Source organism: Dermacentor variabilis, chromosome 5, assembly GCF_050947875.1.
Source record: "Dermacentor variabilis isolate Ectoservices chromosome 5, ASM5094787v1, whole genome shotgun sequence".
Lineage (NCBI taxonomy): Eukaryota > Metazoa > Arthropoda > Arachnida > Ixodida > Ixodidae > Dermacentor > Dermacentor variabilis.
Window position 1 is genome coordinate 107,667,150 of NC_134572.1, and position 20,338 is coordinate 107,687,487.

The 20,338-nt window shown below is 45.8% G+C and overlaps 1 long non-coding RNA gene across 1 annotated transcript in view; it reads right to left on the reverse strand.

Moving 5' to 3' along the window:
* The window catches only part of LOC142581942 (uncharacterized), a 105,682-nt gene that overhangs the window by 26,345 nt on the left and 58,999 nt on the right, over positions 1 to 20,338 (reverse strand). Inside the window, exon 2 of the long non-coding RNA XR_012828328.1 lies at positions 7,009 to 7,167. This is a non-coding gene — a long non-coding RNA (uncharacterized LOC142581942). The remainder of the gene's footprint in view (positions 1 to 7,008; positions 7,168 to 20,338) is intronic.

Here is a 20,338-nt window from a genome sequence, read left to right on the forward strand (position 1 = left end):
TTTTTCTGTCAAAGCATTGTGTTCCTGTTTCTTTAGTATATAAAGTAAACGCGCACTACGACAAACTATTTCGTGGCATTGTGCTCAGGTATTATTGATACAAAAAAAACGTAAGACAATTTTTGCGTACATTTTCAAGTATCAGACGGGAAGCAGTCGAAGAGCCACCGGAACAAAAGACTAGCAGGGAGTTTATAACAAGTCCGGTTTGCAAAACTGCATGGGGAAGAAGACAAAATGAAGTCAAATGGTAGGAAGGCAGAAGGACTTGCATCGAAACGGAAATCAGCGCACCAAATTGAAGTGGCACTCATCATTCTCACACCCTATCTCGCTGGCCTGTAGACCGTGTTCATATGTACAGGCTTAGAACATTGCGCTAATCCGGGCCAGTTGTTCCTCTTCTGCGAATTCTCTGCTTTTCCTCAAAAGCCCTGGAGGAACAGACTCTTCAGAGGAAGGAGAACAACACAAACTAAACAATGTTCGTGTTCCCGATTTGGAGTTGATGAGCTGCCTTCTCAGGGAAGATTCTCATTGTGCGCCCTCCTTGAATTGAAGGAGCAATTTGCGAATCAGTGGAAAGGAAAATACGCTAAAAACAAATTGAAAGCGCTGAATCTATTGCTTAAGAAATGTTCGCGGTGAAGAACTGGCTTCAATGACGCCTGGGAGACGTGACTTGCGTTGCAAAGAGGTACTAGACTCCACGATGCGCTGATATGTTTGTTTGTGCTTCTCTGTGCCTGATGTTATCGAAGACCCTGATTTACCGCAGCGCACAACGAATTCAGAGAGCTTCTTTCATCGAAAAGGAAAGACTTACCCATTAATGCAGCGAAAGCAAGACCTCTGAAAATGTTTTCCTATATAGACCAACTCCTCCCACGTTCATTGTCGTCACTTAGATGTCCTTGACTGGCTGACTTATGAAAAAGGTATGAAGATCTGACGCGCTGTGGGCACAGGTTTAGTGAAGGTCTTACCGGACATTGCTGAGAATTCTGATATTTCATCTGCCATTTTTCTCTTTAGAGCAAACTAAGAAGTTGGATACATGTTAATTAGGAAGCGCTTTACTGAACATAGCTTGTAGCGCAAGCATATGCGGATGCGACGCATAGCGATGATTGAATGACGACAACCACATGACGACAATGGAACGATGCCACTATAATGACGACTATGCAAGGACCAGGACGACATGATAATAGCTGTGTCTAGAACACGATGACAGCAATCGCATGACGACAATTGAAACCATCAGGAGAGATGAATGACGACACTCGAATGCGACGATGGAACGACTCTGGCTGCGACTGTATGACGACGGCACAATGACGACGATGTCATGAAGACGATGAAATAATGCCAGCATAAGGACACTGGGATGACGACATGGCATATTGACAATGGAATGACGATGACGCCATGGTGTGAATGAGCTGGCCGTAGTAGTGATCACAAGAATACACCTACTCTCTGACGATGACACGAAGACGACGATGTCATGGTGACGAAGGAATGACTGCGAGGGCGCGACATCACCATAACGACAGAGGAGGACAACACTGGATTGACGACGTCATACGGGGACACAATGACGGCTAGGGAATGACAACGGACGCATGGCGATAATTGGATGGCGGCGATAGAATTACGACTGCATGACGACGAGTGCGTGAATGTGTAGCGGCGCTAGTATCAGATGACCACGGTGACCGCAGAGGGTGAGTGCGATCAGCTAGATGCGAGCTAAAAGAACACTCCAGGCTACTGGGTCCGAAGAACAGTATGCCAGCCTTGCTTACTGTTTGCTGGCTACCGTTGGCCAGAGGCTGCTGTTAATCGCGTTTGCACACAGTGAATGGTAGACGACCTGCATCGCCCAGCTGCCTAGAATTGGTGGTCCAGACGTGATTCACGTTGCGCAGCAGTGACGCGAGCGGAAGGAGTGCCGCTACAAATACAACACAAAGATGTTGAGGTACAACGATGATGTAATGACGACAACATCGTGACTACGAAGACGTGAGGACAATGTGAATGACGAGATGAGTATATTGTGACGACGCAATGAGTGCGAGTGCATGATGACGATAGCATAACGACGGTGGTATGACGATGACGGAAGGACGACAGTGGAATGACGAAGAAAGAATGACGATTATGTCATGACATTGATAGAATGACGACGACAGTATGATGACGGCGCAATCACTACGGTCACGAATGCAGGACGACGACTGCATGGCGACGCATTGACAACGATAGCATGATGAAGATGGAAGGATGAGACAACGGCATGTTGAGAATAGAATGACACAGCGGGATTAAGACGGCATGATGATGATGGTAAGATACTGCGGAATAGTGACACGTGCATAACATCCTTGGCGCAGTAAGGACAGAATGATGGCTGCGGAGTGCCTGATGACGTCGACAGAGCGAAGACAGCGGAACGGTAATTACGGCAGGACAATGACAGAATGACAACATTGACATGAAGACGATCAAATGGTGACGAAGACATGACGAAGACGGTGTGCTTGTGTTCAAGCTCACCTACACGCTTACGTCTCCATCACCTGCCCCCTGCCTCCCTCCCCACCCCGGAGCACCTCCATTTGCACTATATCCGGTGCTTATTTCCACGAGGTCTGGTACCGACACTCAGCAAGACAGCAGCAGCAGCTGCGGCAGCAGTAGCGGGAAAGACGAAGAGGCAGTGGAAAGTTAGCTTTAAAATGCCGGCAGTATAACTTTTAAGGCCCTGTACACCAAAACAAGAGTAAGCTGTTGAAGCGAAGTATTAGCGCATTGTTCAGCTCTTCTACGCGTCAAGTAACGGAATGGAATAGAGAGCAATCAGCAGTTGGTGCCCATGATGCTTACAGATAAAGTTTCAGCAACACTGTGCGCCTGTAGCATCCTTTGGTCACAGCGCTCACGCCTAGAAATACAACGATGCTCGGGTACAGAGACTAAGAACATATTCTTGGAATTTATTACTCTTGCGGAACTAGTGAAAGGACGCAGCTCAAGATTCACATGGACGTATGCAGTGTAGATTTTGTTCTTTCAATGTTTGGTTTTGGAACATGACCACTGTTACACCATGCTCAGGCTCACCAAGTAAGTGACTCATTGACGGTGAAATATGTTAGCATTCATTGCTGAATAGCGGTCGCGAGTTCCTAACACCAGATGAAGGTCTTCAATGAACCCGCCAGATGATACCTGGACCTAGATATGCAAATGTGTACACATTTATTTGTGCCGACTGCACTTCTCAGTGGGAGAAGAGTAGCACTTGGAACGGCCCCAGGAGTGTTTTTGGTAGGGCCAGCTTCACTCCCTGCGCAGCCACACTGGCGCAAGCGCAACGAGCACACCTCGATAACATATTCATATTTTGCAATGGAGAGCGTCGTAAGTGTCCTTCGACGGCTTGTTTTGTGTGAGCAATGTTGGCGCCGGGAGAGGAGAAACATCGGCTTGTCCATGCATTTTTATGAGGAAGCCACGTGACAAAAAGACTAAGCTTGATAGGGAAATTACCCCCTTGTGACGGGCTTCAAGTTGAAAAATACCATTATACGGCAACCAAAAGTTAAGCAGAGAAAAATGTCTATATTCGCATAAGTATTATTGAGCAACGGACAACAGAAAACGTACGAAATGTTTATTGAATAATTCTCGACTTCGCAAAACGGACACGTTTTTTCCGCAACAGTAGCAGTCGAAGCCTTATGTGATGATGGTGAAAATGGGCTTGAAAAATGAGGCCGTTAGGTGAAGACGAGACACACGTAGCTCAACTTTCACCTTGTTTATTCGAACATAAGGTCGTCACTTATCACGTCATCTCAGGGGTCATACGTGAGACCTGACAGGCACATTGCACTCGTTACGCATCCAAAAACCATAGTTTTTTTTCTGTCAACGTCAGGGACGCTATTCTCAAACATTTTGATATACCGTCATATATCGACTTCACCTCGATAATGAGCATTAATCATTCATTAAGATACCGGGATATTATGGTGCAGGCATCAAATTTAGCAAAGAAGGTGCACTTTATGCAGTGCGCGGCGAGATGCCATCGTCATGTCAAACCAACTGGCATGTACTGACCGACATTATGCGATGCCGTTATAGCGCCAGTGGTACCGCGCGTGTGAGTGACACGGCCGCTGTTGGAATTGACGCCCGGATTTGGCCAGGGTCTAATTTAGGAGACGAAGAGACAGATACGCCACAAAGCCAAGAAAGCGACCGTGTGAGCGGTTAAAGGCCAGGCAGACTCACACTAAATAACTTTTATCGGCATCAAGTGGCAGCTGCTCCAGGCGTTTGCACGGTGCGTACAAGACAGATGACCCCGGCCATGGATTTGGCTTTCGCTGAGAATTGTGCTCTCAGCCCGGTTTTCGAGCAGCATTTAATATACATGTTTTCTGAACGTGAGTCTAATGCAAATCAACAAGGACGCGTATAAGAAACGCTCAGTGATTCTTCTAATTTCTCATTTGAGATACAGCTGATAGCGAAAAGCCATCAAACCACTTGATGCTATGCCCCTCCTAGCATTCTATTCAGGATGGCATTCCCTTGGTGTGAAAGACGCCGCAGCTGTTCTTTTCAACTCTCGTTTTCCACCTACAGTTTCACATGTGTAGGGCGTTCTCTGCGGGCCTTAGATACGCGGAACGACGACCATAATTCCGCATCGTTGTGAGTCTGCCATATCGCATTTACTTCATGTTTGCTGCAAAACATGTCGTTCTTTGAAACTTAGAATTGAGGGGCGAGCCGGGTGCACCCTTCCTGGCCTACCTTCAACGAACTACGGAACGCTCCGCTTTTCAGCGTTAACATTATACGGACTGTCGTCCTCACATCAGGGCCCACGAGTGTCAAACGGTGTCGTGTTATGGTGTGCTGTAGCCTTTTCATGGAAACCCCGAATGCATTAAGTGGAAGGGAGCGTTCACGAAGAATTATTCCAACAAAATTTCATAAAATTGATTTCAGCTTCATTGACAATGCCTTCGCGTCGCTGTTTGTTGTGTTCGTTATTGGTAGTGATGGATGCTGATGGCTTATGAAGGATTATACGAGTGAGGCGGCGCCGCGAGGTAAGGACAGGCGAGATTGAAAAGGCGACGCCCGTGAAAACGATTGATGGCAGGCTAACAGAAGCCCGCACTAGCACCACGTCGCCCCCCCCCCCCAATGTATTGCTTGAACGTGTAGCATTCAATAGTAATTTCGTGGCGAGTACGTTCTTGTACAGACAGATATTCTCTCGCGCTGAAACACGCGTCGTGGTTCAGACCACGACCAGTAATTGCGATACGTTGGCACGGGTATGTGATTAAAGTGTCTTGTCTCGAATATCTTTGTGCGTTGTCAGGGGCTGTAGGTTGAGATGCTATGCTGATAAACACTCCGCCATAACTCGCATAAGGAACCCTGTGTACTTGATATGGAATCAGAGTGCGTAAAATGTGGTTTCCAACAAAGGTGAACACCTGTCCGATTACTCCGCGTCGTTCCCTTAAAAATTTATTTCGTGAGAAGGCGTGGGTAATGCGGTGAGAAGGTGAAATACCTTTCAAAATAAGCGCCAGCAATTGGCGAATACCTTTCACGTACATTTCCGACGGGATTCAGCAACACGTTTTGTACAACAAAATATGCTACACACAGACGATTCGAGAACTTCCCGTGACCTGAACGAACTACTGGCAGCCGTAGGCAACAGCGCAAAAAAAGGCCGCTTCGTAGTACTTGACACAAAAGTCAATATGAGCACTTAACTTTTAGAACAACGTGAGAAAACAATACTGCGAGATATCGCGCACGTGCAAAAGTTAATGGCACTTTTATCGTTGCCACACGCTCCTCTAGTAAAAGCGGTACTCACATTTCGTGGCTGTCTGACGGTGCCCTACCGGATAACGCAGCATGACTGACGCTATTCAAACTGGACGCATCGATGTCTCAGCCATAATGAGTATCCGATGATAATGATAACTTGAGCTGCTACCCACTGAGTTAGACACGGCTCTTGGAAGTCAGTACGACTCGACAATTGCTAAAGACCACAGTTAACCTGCTGCAGTAGCTCCCTCGCAGTAATCGCACATTGTCCCAACGCTTTCTCTGTCTCTTACTTCCCAAATTTTAATAGTTAATGAAGCGGCGTGGTTTCGAATGGTAAGAAGTGTCGTACTCACCGTGAGTGGTCGAGCACTATTGTATGACAAAAAAAAAATAATTTTGCCGGCACACAGATCAAAGGTTAAATGAATATAATTTCGCTTCCATCTGTACACGAGCTCATGTATAAGCGCCTTCGTACGCATTGCGTGGGTACGCGACTTGACGCGAATGTAAATGCGCTCGTTCTCAGCAAGATCTGCTCGTCTGCTTAGTTCTCAAATAATAACTGCGAACATCGCCCATCGCATACGAATATCGGTTAAACAACACACAAGTACGCGATCTTATTAATATTTTTTGGGACACATTTCGCTACGTAAGACGTAAAATGCGCGCAACACCGTAGCAGGCAACTCCAAGAAAACATCGCTTCCAGTGCTTTTGTCGCCAGCACAGTGATCCTTCGGTCGGTTTCCGCCCCTTGTGAAGTCCTAGGTAGCTTGCAATGTCTAACCAACAAGAATACGCAAGCACAATGTTCTCTAACCTGACCCCCTCGTCCGTGCAGCAAGCATTCAAAGATCTTCACTAAAAAAATATAACTTCTCTTATTCTTACATAAAGCGAACAGCAGTCGCCGACATATGACGGTGCACAATTTCCGTCAGAGGCTCAGCTAGCACTCACTTGACTCGGGAGCTGCTGTCAATACGTAGCTTCAATGTATTTACACACCACAGACAAATGTACCGCTGGAAGACCCTTGCGTTCGTTTCGTAGCCGGTTCCATAAGGTTAGCGGCAATTTGGTACATAACAGGATAAAAAGCGTGCTTACCTTTCGTTCCCTTGCAAGCGGAAAAAGTGGATCCGCTGTCCATCCCCATGCTAGCCCACCACAGAGCCTCTCAGAACATCTTGTGGCCTTTCTTATGTTTTTCGCAAATTGCTGGAACATTGGGCGATACAGGAACAAAATCTTGCAGCCCACAATAGCCTGCAAAAGCGTGCACGTGTGCAGAAAGCCCCAGGAGCAGACGAACAGAATGGCAGTCAAAGTGATAACCACCGACAGCGCCGTTCGTTGACGCAACGCATGAAACGACCAAATACAAGGAAGCACGCCAGAAAAGAAAATACAACGACGCATTCATTTCTTCTACACCCAGTTTCTTAATGTTTAATCATTCGTAGGTTTCAAAGATAGAGTAAAATACGTAAAATGTATTTAATTTGCCGTTGGCCACCAGAAACATGGCGACGCTATTTGCCAGATGCCGAAACTAGGCCAGCTGTCCACCTAGTGGTCAGGCCGAGGAACCGCGCGTTACGTCGAGCGTCACTGCCGGCGAGCAGCAATGGCGCTGTTTATTTTTTTTTTTCAGTTTCAGAATTCAAAAAAGACTGCAGGCTTGTATGACCTTACAGAATCGCAACCCAGTTTCCAGCTAAGCTGTTTCTTTCAAGCCGCCGAAATAAAAATGTTCGAGGTCGTTTACCATTCGATACACCATTTGTACAGAAGTGATAAGACGTTGTTTAAAGCTACATGGTCATTATGAGAATTAATTACCTGGTACAGAATAGACTCGTCAGAAAAAAGTAACAATGACAGGAGTATCAGAAGGCAGATAATTAATGCACATGAGAAATTAAACAGGAGCCAGAACCCTTCCTTCGGGAACTCCGGATCTTATGCTAGGTTTTGTGTAATATTGCTGGTTAACTTCTACAAATTGAGTGCTGTTAGTGAGGTAGTCTTTGATCCTGTTGAGAATAGGTTCTTTTATCAAGGTAACTTCGAGTTTATAAATTAATTTCTTATGTGTTACGCTATCGAAAGCTTTTGAAAAGTCTAGGATGATTAGATCCATTTGTTTCTGTAGATTAATACTTAACGATACATCGTGAAGACGCTCAATTAATTGTGTAACCACGCGAATTCCTTTGAGGTAACCATGCTGACAATCTGCTAGCATTTCTTCCTGTTCATGGTGTTTGATTATGTGCTTTAAGATAGTACGTCCTAGTAGTTTGCAGACTGTGCATGTTGGTGAGATTGGCCTGTAGCTAGCGGGTTCTGTTTTACGTCCTGATTTATGAATTGGTTTCACTTTAGCTGTTATCCGATCCTTAGGGAGAGTGCCTGATGACATTGATTTGTTAAAAATTATTTTCTACTTAGCCATCCACTCAGTGTGCCTGCGAAAGAATGCATTTGGTATAATATCAGGCCCTGCTGTTTTCTTTGGGTGTAAGCAGTAGTTCAAGTATGCCTGTTTCGGTTAGTGTAAGCGGCTCTAGTGACTTATTTCTAGAGAAGCCGGCTTGTGATAGTGTGCCGTTGTGCTCTGTGAAAACAGAGCAGAAGTAGTGGTTAAGCAAGTTAGCACAGTTTCTAAAATCTTCATTTGAGACTCCGTTGTCGTTATAATTCTTTTGGTTAATGTAGTTCTAATACTTCGTGGGAGCAGTTTTCTAAACGTTTGTCATTGTATTAGTAAAGTAGAACTGTATGGCTGTATAATTTTTTTAATTTCATACGTTGGATAGCTGCACTGAGACTGTCATGCGTAAATACTAAAGGGTTAGTTTTCAGCAGTTTTCGCATTCGGTTTACTTTGCGTTTCACATGTATAACTAACTTCACGCGTTATCCATGGATTACGCTTACTAAGTTTATTTTGTCTTGTTGGTATGTAAATAGTTATACAATAGTATATAATCACGTGAAACGGGAGCCACAATGTATCGATGTCCGCACTGCTGTTATGTGAAACTTGCAAGAACAAATCGTATTCATGAATCAGGTAATCAAGCATACTAGTGTCATTAGGTTTGCTGCAGTCAGGGCAAGCGACGATTTTCTGAGAAGTAACGACGTCATGGAGGGGTGTAGTGCAATCGGTGATTTTGTGTTCAGAAATACCAATTAGTAAACTTAATTTAGTTTCGTCATTTATGAAGTGAGTGCTCAGGAATATTAGATCTATAGTGTGGAACAGCTGGATCCCTGTTCACGTGTAGATTCAGTTACACATTGAGTAAGGCTGAACGATAAGATAAAACCACGTAACACATCCACACAGGGTGAGATGATGCTACCTTATCTGTCAGTTCGCTTCAGGAACATTAATATCATCTGCGATTATTATTCTTGACCCTGATGCTTACTGCTCAGTGTATTCATGCAACCGGCGCATATTGTCGACGCCGGAGGAATGCCTGCAATAGCCGCAGTCGAAGACTATAGTGTGGGTTGCGAAACGCAGTTTACAAATGATAACCTCAACGTCCGTAACATCGGGTACCACTAAAAACGGGATTTCTTTCTTTACCAGAATGGCCACGATTCCGCCTCGTGTCGTCCGCTCTTTCCGGATGATAGCGTAGTTGGGAGGGGCTATCTCAACATCTTTGATATCAGATGTTAACCAAGTTTCTGTTAGCGTTAGAAAGTCAAGTTCGTATGCGAGAAGCAAGGCTTCAATAGAATCGGTTTTTGTCTCAATATGCTGCGGGCATTTACGTTCAAAAATTATAAGTCGGATATCAAGTTCAGCGGAAATGCAGGCTTCAAGAGCCGCATGGCTGGTTTTTTGGATCAGGGTTGGCGCAACCAGACTTCAAAGCGGCTATATTATTATTTTCCTCATCCCAGTAAACCATATCGCCATTTACTCGCAGTTTATCATAAACCAGGTTCATTTTGTCACCGCAATGTTTCCTTGATTTGGCAGAATTCCACAACTTTCTTCTTAAATCTCGTACGTGAGGCGAAACATCTTCGGAGATCGAAAAAGCCGATCCCTTTAGTTTGAAACAATTCCTCAAGATTCTAGTTTTGTCTCTAAAATCGAGAAGTTCAAAATTTATTGCCCTTGTTTTAATGGTATCTGGCCTGCCTTATCTTTGAACGCGTTCGATACTTACAGCTTCAAGTTTCAGGACATTTTTGACATTTTTTCATTTAATGCAAGTTCTAGTGTGTCTTCATATTGTTTGCCGTCTTCTGTCACACCATACACAATTAACTTTGATCGTCTGAAGCGATTCTTTCAAGGTCATCTAGTCTTGGTTCAAGCGTTGCAACGACTTTCTGTAGGTTAGTGACCATTTCCGCGCAAGACGAAATCTTTTCGTCTAGGGTTGTAAGTTGCTCCAGCTTCTTGTCTATTGCGATAAGGCACTGTTCCTTCATTTCTTTTAGATCCTTCAGAATTTGTTGTAGTTGCCGAGAAATTTCAGGTGCATCAGTACCTTTGCTTGTTACTATAACTCCCGCTAATAGCAATAATTTGACGAGATGCACCGTATAAAAAATTAGTTCACACGGCAGCTCAGGGCACGTCAGCACATTTAAACGAAGCTCGTTGGAATACCTGCAATGTTTAATGTGTTCTCTTGCCTGCGCGATGAACACAAACGTGTTATCTATGTGCCCTTGCGGCCAGCTGCCACGCCTTATGGCCCGCGGAAACATGTCGTCGCTTCTTATGGCTCAGGGCGTTTGACGCGCCACCAACGTGGAGTTGAAGTTAGAACTGGCGCTCGGAGTGGTCGATGAAGTGTGCTGATAGAATGGGCTCTTGCTGTACGGTGCCAGCAGAACTGTCTCGGCGGTGTATCGGTCCGGAAGTGGATGCCCAGCATGCGCGTTTTTCATCTGTAGGCTTCGTCTCTCACCGAGGCCACGGTCTGCCGCTATCAGCAGTAGGGTTGCGGCTATCTGGACGATGAACACAAACGGGTTCTCCATGCGCCCTTGCCGCCAGCTGCCGCCCCCTATGCCGAAATAAGCACCAAATGCGGCGGACGCACAGTGTGAAATGTATTAGCAGCAATTTCACGAGGACGAAGGCGATGCATGATGCTTATCGAGGAAGGTACACGGCGATGACAGGTGGGCGCACAGAAAATAACGACACGTATTCTTTTCCACCTCAGTGACACATGGAACACACGTATTCTGGAAGATTGGCCAAGAACGGGCGCAGCCACAGTGGAACATACCAATTGGCTTAATCAAACAAAGTAAATAAATCAAAGAATCTGAAAAAAAGAACTTGAAGGACGCTAAGCTTCACTTTTAGAAGTGGAACGCGATAGCATTCAAACATCCCTGACTGCTTCTCACGGTTCCCGGAAAATGCAGCTTATGTAACTGTAATGTTTACTGGGAAACGCTGGTGGCGAACGCTATGCACGAAGGCGAGCTTTCTGGTAGAAACGCGGCATCTTGCGTGGGCTGCGTTTCGGTGGAGGCGAGCGCCATCTGGAGGTGTTGCAAGGAACTGGGCGCGCTGCTTTATGACCTTCGAGATTTGCGCGCGCCGGCGCGCGCCAATCTAGGAAGCCATTGCCGCTCTATGAATGGCAGAAACGTTGGAATAGGGGTTCAGGTTTTAAGGCGAACCTTTCCATGTATCACTGCTACGTCCGTGAGCACCGAAAACGCACTGCACGAAAGTCAACTTATACATCTGCGTAGAACACTACCGCTTATATTCGCAGTATCGCGCCAATGTCGACTGGCCGGCCGGCCAGTGCCTGATAACGGCGCGAAGTGACGAGCTCAGCAAGAGTAGCGCATTCGCACAAAGTTAACTCGAAGCGCAAGTCGTGTCTGCTAGGCATGACAACACCCCTGTCGCTTTTAACTGAACGTTCCTGCTTATCGGAGGCAGCAAGCGCGCGTAAACAAGGGCTCCGTTTGAGGATCTAGGGAAACAAAAAATTCAAAGCCCCTTTCTTAAAGAAAGATGGTCGAACACCACGCTGCCCAGACAGACTGTATATACGTGCATTGCATTAAGCGCATCACGCAATGTTTGCCGGCCGCCACCATGTGTAGACCGCGGGTGCAGCGCACGGCAGAAGAGGCTGCCATAAGCGAACGTAAGCGCAAGCGCGATCGGGCCCGTAAGGCCGATCCCACGTGTCGGCAACGGCACGCAGAAGCCATATGGGAGACGCTTGTGCAGTCAAGATGCCTACTAGTGTCGTGATCGTCAGCGTGTACATCAGACCGAATACGTCTCGTTGTGACGCAGAAAGGTTCCTGGCAGAAACGATGAAGACCATAAAGCCACTAGTACGCCGGTCCTTGTATGCGGTGACTTTAATAGCAATGTGGCGAAAGAGCACGCAAATAGATCGACAGTTTCACGCTGGATCGCTACTCTTTGAAACGGAAGACGCTACAGAGACCCACGGCGCAACTCCGTCCCTGCGTTGATCTCACGTTTGCAAGCAGGCTATGTCACGTTACGATGGCACAGCTTCTGACCGTCTACCACAGCGATCACACGGCAATACTGTGCAAGTGTAGAGTCGTCCGTGAAAGTGTGAGTGTGCGCGCGTCATGAACGGCTACATGATGTAAAATATAGGTTATGCAACTTAACGAAATGTGGCTTCATTCGACTTCAACGTTAAAAAAAATACAATCCTAACGAAGCAATCAAATCACATATGCATAGCATCGGGTCTCTCACCATTTCTTGGGTTCCTTGCGTTGTCGTAGGCATTGGACTTTGATTTAGTTCGCATTGGGGGAAAGCTTCTCGTTCAACCACCTTTCTTAAGAAAGGGACTTTTATTTTTTTTTACTTGCCACCTAAGAGAATTATGTTTTCCCATATATTCAAATTACAATCCGACGCTATCATGTCTATAGGTTGTGTGTAAGTCGTACTTTACAATTTTTCTGACGTGTTATACCTTGAAAAATTCAATTAGTTCAGAAACTTCGTTGCGCTACACGAAGGGTCTGTGTGGTTGGGAATGTGTGGTTCGAAATTCTTTTTACGGAAACGAAGTGTGACGCTGGACGCCGATGGCTGATTTTCTGCGACACGGGGCCCTTAATGCTATCGCGTTAATATATTTCACAGATCGATGAGCTTAAGATGCTTTGTGAGCTGCCATTGTATATTCAGGTTTGATGTAGGATGTCTTCCTTTTCTTTTTATTACGCAATACAGAGATAGGCATACTTGCTCTGCCTACAAGGGTTACATCATACACACGCAAAGTGCCTCGAGCGGCCAGTCGCGCGGCAATTTTGCGTGCATTTGCGGGCTTCTTTCACGCTCGAAAAAACACTTTTATGTAGCATGTATTAGGCAACATAAAGCCGTATTCTGGAGTTTTTCACGTCGCTCTACAATTTTCTCATTGATACCTTTCATCTATGTAATATTTGAGAAGTTAATTAGTTACTTAAGACAAACTATCTAATTAGGTGAAATTTAAAAAAATAATTCGAGTATTTACAAGCGACGGCAAACAACATTACCTTGGTTCTGTCCAGCTACATTCCATTCGCCTACTTTTAAACTCTGGCTAAAGTTAGCTGGGATACCCCGTATAAGCCACTTCACGAATGCTTTCCCAATACTTCAATATATATATATATATATATATATATATATATATATATATATATATATATATATCCGCAAATGTAAACGGCGAGGTATCTTCTGACTCAAAGCCGGGCAACCACGCCACACGCCAAACTCTTGGTGTGGCTGTCGCAGGCTTCGGTTTAAAACAAGCAGTTTGTTATGATTTTCGGGTTTCATGTAGCGCTTGTCTTCACTGATAGCATGTAAAAAGAACGCTCGACATAAACAGAACTTAGGGGCATATATTTGTACTTCGGAATGTTCAATGTTTCAATACCCTCTTGAATTGCAGAATGTTCGCTGGTCAGCATCGTTGACAGTTATTTTAGTACCGAAAACTCGCGAGTATTTTTTGTCCCAGACCAATCGAAGTTTCGAATTAACTTGATCTGTCAGAGATGGTGGCGGACATTTCCTGAACGTCCAAATAAGCTCAACCTTCAGTTTCTCGAAGTTGCCTCGAAAAAAAGCTTCAAGTGTGCGCACAGTTATGCTAAGTCACCTTTAATTGTATCTTCGCGTTGCGCAGTTTGACCCCTTCTCACTGCTGTCCACTGCAAATTTGTTAATAACAAACTTAACAGCGGCAAAATATTCGTGGTAATAATCGGCTGCATTCATCAAAGTTTCGGAGCGTAAAACACGGTTATAGGCATTCTGGTGCTTTGAAAAACCAAAATAGGCGTTTCTTTAGACTACACTAAGTCTTGTGAACCACACTTATTTCTTTTTTTGGCGGCGTTTCTTTAGAATACGCTATCTTCGGTATCGACCCAGAAAACCAGAAGGCCATAAAATTGGTTTGACTCGGTGAAGAGTACTTCTCGTTAAACGCGCACCCAGGAGAGAAATATCATGCTTGTCACAAGCTCGTCGGAGCAGTGCAATTTCTTGCTGGTTGTTGAAACATTTTTATTATAGCAAATTCCCCGGTCTCTACGGCAACGTTAATGGATCCGTTCATTTTCGTTTTAGCCCGGACAACTTCTCATTATCACTATCTTGGCATTCTCGCTATTACCAATCTGTAATGAGATTTTCCTTTGTATCTATTCTCTTCTTACCTGTGTCTAACAGACATGAGCGCACGAGGCTGTGTCCCTACATCACAAGAGAAAATGAGATTCCCGTTTTCAGTACGCTGATCAGCGTTTTTTTTTTTTCAGCTTTTTCTTTTTCAAGTTTATAAGAAATACAAAACAGAAATATTGTACTTAATGGAAGAATGTTGCCCGAGAAAGTAAGGAAACTTTGTAAAACGAAACAGAAGCAGAAAATACAGCAAGCTGGGAGTAAATGAGATCATTCCGTTGCCCGTGTATGCGGTCGAACTTTCTTATAGGCGCCTGGTAATAGTCTGACGAAAAAAAAAAAGAAAGAGTATTTTCTCTTCAGCCATTTTGCGTTCATTGAACTACGTCAGCGAAAGAGAAATGCATCACGGCCTGAAGTAGATATTTTACTGGGCAGCCCTTGAATAAAATCAAATGATAACTCACGCAGTCTCTAATTAGAAAAAAATTATACGGGGATCGACATCGTACATAGCACCACAATCAATTCTCAAAGCAGCGCGTACTGAAATGTTACCTGAAATGTTCCCTACCGGTGAACCACATTATTACTCAGAGCCGATAGGCCATACGCTCGGCATAGAGAGGTTGACGTGCGCACCCATTTCAACATACGGGCTATTCATAAGCAGTAGATGGCCATTTCGTATTCTTTTAACGTCTCCCATAACCCGTGCGCTTCGCTTCCTTGACTGTAAATCAATAAATCAATCACTTAAGACTGATTCCTTGGTGGTACTTTGAGAAACGTCAACTGTTTGCATCACCATTGTAATCTAAGGAGATGTTCTCCAAATTCTGTGCCTAAAAAGCAGTGAGTTGCACCAAGCGAAAGCTGTCGTTATCATTTCTCGAAGCCATAGGAAAAGGTCATCGGGATAAATTTTAGACGGTTTGAGATAGCTGCACCAACATTTAGCGAAATTTATGTCACATAGGAAACTGGTGCAGACTTGTGCGCACTGCCAAAATAAAATATTAAATTAAGGCGTTTTACTTCATATATCTTCAATATGAGATTGAACAGGAGTCATCGTCGCATTCAAAGCGCCGTTATTTGTTATAACCTCGAGAATTTTTTTAACCTTAATCCTTTTTTCCGCATTACGCCGCGACATTAGACCGGCCACTGAGGACAAGAATTGAACCTGCAACCTCGCGTTCGGCAAGAGAACGCCACAACCACCCACTGGGCAACTACAGAGGACGTGTTGACCAAATGAAAAACCCAACTAAGAATAAATCTGGCTCGCTGAATTAACAAACTAGAAGCTAACGTTATGAAAAGGAGGCAGAACGGGTCGTTCTCGCGTGCAAGAACATCGGGGGTGAAAAAGAAAGCGAACAGGACCGGCACCGACCAGTAAGTGGCTGTCTTTAGTAAGACAGCGCAGTATTCAAGTAAATCGCTTTAGAAAGGCCTGTTACAGGGTCATCAACGAGGTCCCTATAAACCTTCTTGCACAATGCCGACAACCCTGCGAGCACACTTGGTTCCTGCTATCAACACGAAGGATACACAAGAGGGTGACCGCAGAACGCGTTTAGAAAGATCGCGGGCTGCCTGCACCTTCGCACATGTCTCACTGCGTATGCTGTGGTGTTTGGACATAGGCATGTCGCATTCACCCCATAACATGGCACTGCGAAAGCAAGCTTGGTTCCCCGCCACTGGGTAGGTGGAATATATCGGCACGCTTCGGCGCTTGCACCTTGAAGGCCCCGTCATTGACTACAAGTCAAAATTGAGGAGGTTAGAGGACTTGACCACTGTAAGCGCTACACCTATTGTCGAAGCTTACGTCGTCCTGAACGCAGTCAGAGTCAATTACTACACGGAAAGGATGGAAACCACGAAGCACGACTCCTGTAGCAATCCCGCGGGGTCGTCTAGCATGGCTGAAGTGCGGCCACGCTAACACTAGAGTATGTCGCCATGCGCTCGAATAAGTTTGTCGCGGCCGCCATTGTCTGGCATCGCCTCCTTGGTTTAGACAACCCGATTTGGATTGTACAAAATTTAATAAACGTCCTGCAGGACGCACGTCAGTGCGCAGTGGGCTTCTCCCACGCAGGGACCGACAGGGAGCACCTGAAAACTCTACTGCATTGGCTTACGTAGTACATGGTTTTGGGCGAGTGGCATAGCTCATTACGACGGTCATGTAGCTGTAGCTCATCAGTGTGAAAAATGAAGAACCAGCCCTGCGTACGCTGTGCACATTCTTTTACTAGTATCATTGGGAGTCCCAAGCTGACCATTAAAGGCCAGAATATGCCAAACCGCAAATTGAGGGGAAGAAACACATGCACTGTATATGTTTCTTCGTGCACATGACCTTCGTCACGGTTAAGTAACCCACAGGTAACGGTGCCGGATTGCTTCGGCCTCCCGCTCCCTCAGCTCAGGATATTCTTTTCGTTGCTGTCGGATTGCCTGGGCTCTGGCAAATCTAACAACTGGCGAGCCCTTCACGGGTGAGGTCTCGCCGCAGTTCGTCGAAGGCTGCCTGTTTCTCGGGGGCACGCACAAGGCCTGGCTGTCCCATCCGTTTTCCGGGACTGAACTGAAATAAACCAAAACCGGCGCAGCACGCCCGCAACCCTTTACGCCCTTTCCCTCCCCGCTGGAAGCGAAACGGCTCTCATTGGCTGTGCGCGTGGCATGAACGCGAGCCTATGCAGCTGGAATCCTTGCTAATGACTCACGGTCCGGCGCCGGCGCCGCTGCCAACTCATGAAACCGCCCTTTCCGGCAGCTATTCTGCTCTAGGAGCAAGCGGTTTCTTTTGCGTGACCATGGCAACGCCACCGAAACTTGAGGGCAAATACAAGCTTCCCTTGAAAAGACAAGGACTTTCGTGCTACGGCAATAATTAAAGTACTAACATCTAAAAAGTGACTGACCTGTATCAGCATTTTCTCGGGGCTGTGATAGACAAAGAGATCATCTCTAAATCTACTAGGACTGACGGAACGAGATGCGCCAAACGTATTTTGATATCCTGGCACGCACTTTTTTTCTTTCTTCTTTATTTTGCTGTGCTATCTATCGCACCGCTAGAGGGTATAAATATAGTAGCATTTTGTTACGTTGTCGAACATGGCAAGTTCTTCATAGTCAGCGATCCTGCTGTTTACTATCTTGTTTATGTCGGCAGGATAAACCAACGCGCACAAGAGTTCACATTAGTGCATATTTCATTTCATTTCATTCCTGCTTTCATTCGCTCCCTTCACAGGGAGGAAGAGGTCGGCGAGTTCCAGAATATCTCTTTAACTCGGGGTTTCATCGCCTCAGCTTTCTTTCTTTTACTGATTTTTTTTCAATCGTGTTGACAAGAAAGGCGGTGTGAAAACAGCCGCTCTATTCGCACACTTGCTGTACTTGTCTCGGTGAAAAAAAAAGAACACTTCCATGCGCGGACACCGTCTCCATTTTTTGACTCAAGATAATGTGGCGAGAAAAGGCCGCAGCCGTTACAAACCTCGCGAGCGCTCTTAGTATCAACGGATATATTTTAGGGCTACCAGCTGTAGTAAGAGTCAGGTGGGGGCGCCATGAAAGCAACCGGCTGTTAACTTGCCTCTTCTACTTCTACTGCCCAGCGAGTGCACAAAACAAAGAATGAAGCACACTGTGAGTACAGAAAAAGAATGGGTTACTTCACGAGTACCCGCAGTCAACAAAAATAGGCACCGCAATTTCTTTTTGTCGAAGCAAGTCGTTGCGAGGCGCTTCCCTCAGTCGCGACTCTCGCGCATGCACGGAATACTCTAAGTTACCGATATTTTGTCATTCTGAGACGCTTTTACATTGCGAAATGAACACTAGGCCTTTCCCTGGCAGGCTTGAACGATTTTAGATGCGCTAAAGTACTGTTTTTTTTTTCTGTCAACGCTGGTCGGTGTTCGTCATGTTGCGAAGCAGACCGCATTCCATTCCATTTGCGTGCACATTCACGGCACTCAAATATGGTGCAAATAATAAGAAGGCCTCTAAAGAAGAGCTCATTAGAGTAGTGCCACTTCTCCATCTTTAGAAAAGAAAAGGCTTTAGTGAACATTACGAAAACGAAAAAAAAAGGAAAAAAAAAGAGACATCAGTGTGCACTGAGAAAACTCTTCCCTCGTACATTAAAAATACGAAGGCTATGCTTACATAAGGTGTTACTTGATTACTTTTATTTTAAAATATTTAGTCCTAGAACAGGCGTAGCATTCACTGTCCGATTAGTTTGTATAGGTGGGCGCCCGCGTGGTGGAATAGTGGGTATGGCGTTGTGCTGCTAAGGCCGAGGGCGTGAGATCTTACCCCGGCCGTGGCGGCCACATTGCGATTGGGCGAAAAGCAGAAACGCACGAGACCGTGCATAGGCTGCACGTCAAAGAACTCCAGGTGGTTTAATTTATTCGCAGTCCCCCACAACGTCGTTCCTCATAATACCACCCAGGTGATGTAGGCCAGCTAGACGGTCACGTGAAGCTGTGAGAGGCTGCCGATACGCAAAGACACGGAGAACGACTGTAAATGCGAAGTCAACATATCCATTCCCAGAAGTGGACCTTACTTGATCCAGCCCAGCCTTATCTGCCAGTAGCTTCACGGCACGGCGCTGCAGTCAGTTTTTGAAGATAGAGTTTGTGCTTGCCAAGTTCACGGCGTACGAGCAACGAAAAGAGAGAGAGAGAGAGAGAGAGCCCTTTAATGAAAGGCAGAGATTTTAGCCGGCGTAAGCAACGAAATGTTTCGTTCCTATGTAGCGATGGACGAACGCCCATCGATATCCACAGGGAAATGCAGCCCACGTTTGGGGAATGGTGTCTCGATTTGAGAAGTGCGAGGCGGTGGTGATATGAGTTCACAAAAGGTGTTGAAAACTTGCATGACAGTGGGCGTTTGAGGAGGCCGCCTGCGTCGCTCATTGACAGCATTTCTCGCGTGGATGCAATGGTAAAAACGGATCGCCGTGTGCACCTCAAGGACATTTCTTGAGAGCTTGGCATTTCGTATGGGAGTGTTTACGACAGCGTTCACGGGTCCTTAGGGTACCGAAATGCTTCATGTACGTGGTTGCCTAAGCAGTTGTATGACACGATGAGAGGCAACCAAATGATTGCTTCACTGAATTATCTGCAACGGTATACGGAGGAGAGTGAAAGTTTCCTGGACCGCATTGTTACTGGCTATGAAATTTGGACCCTGTGCTGTGGAAATATGTGGGTCCGCCTGTGTAAAAAAAATGATTTCAGTTTCATCTGTTCGGAAACTGATATTAACAGTCTTATGGGATCCCCAAGGACCGCACCTGCTGGATTTCCTGCCACAAGGTGCAACAATGAATGCCAACGGTTAATGTTGCACACTGTCACGTCTCCTCACTGCCATCAGGCGAAAACTCCGAGTGATTCTCGAGGTGTTCAAAACGGTTATCCTCCACGACAATGAGATGTCACATATGGCAATCAGAACCTCCGACAAGCTCCAGTCATTTCACAGGGAGAGTTTGGACCACCCACCGTACAGTCCGGACCTCGGCCCTAGTGATTTCCATGTTTTCGGTCCGCTGAAGATGTTCCTGGCAAGACAGCGATTCACGTGCAACGGTGAAGCTAAGACAGCAGTCCGACGGTAGTTCCACAGTCAGCCGGACGAATTACACCACAGAGGCATCTCAAATTT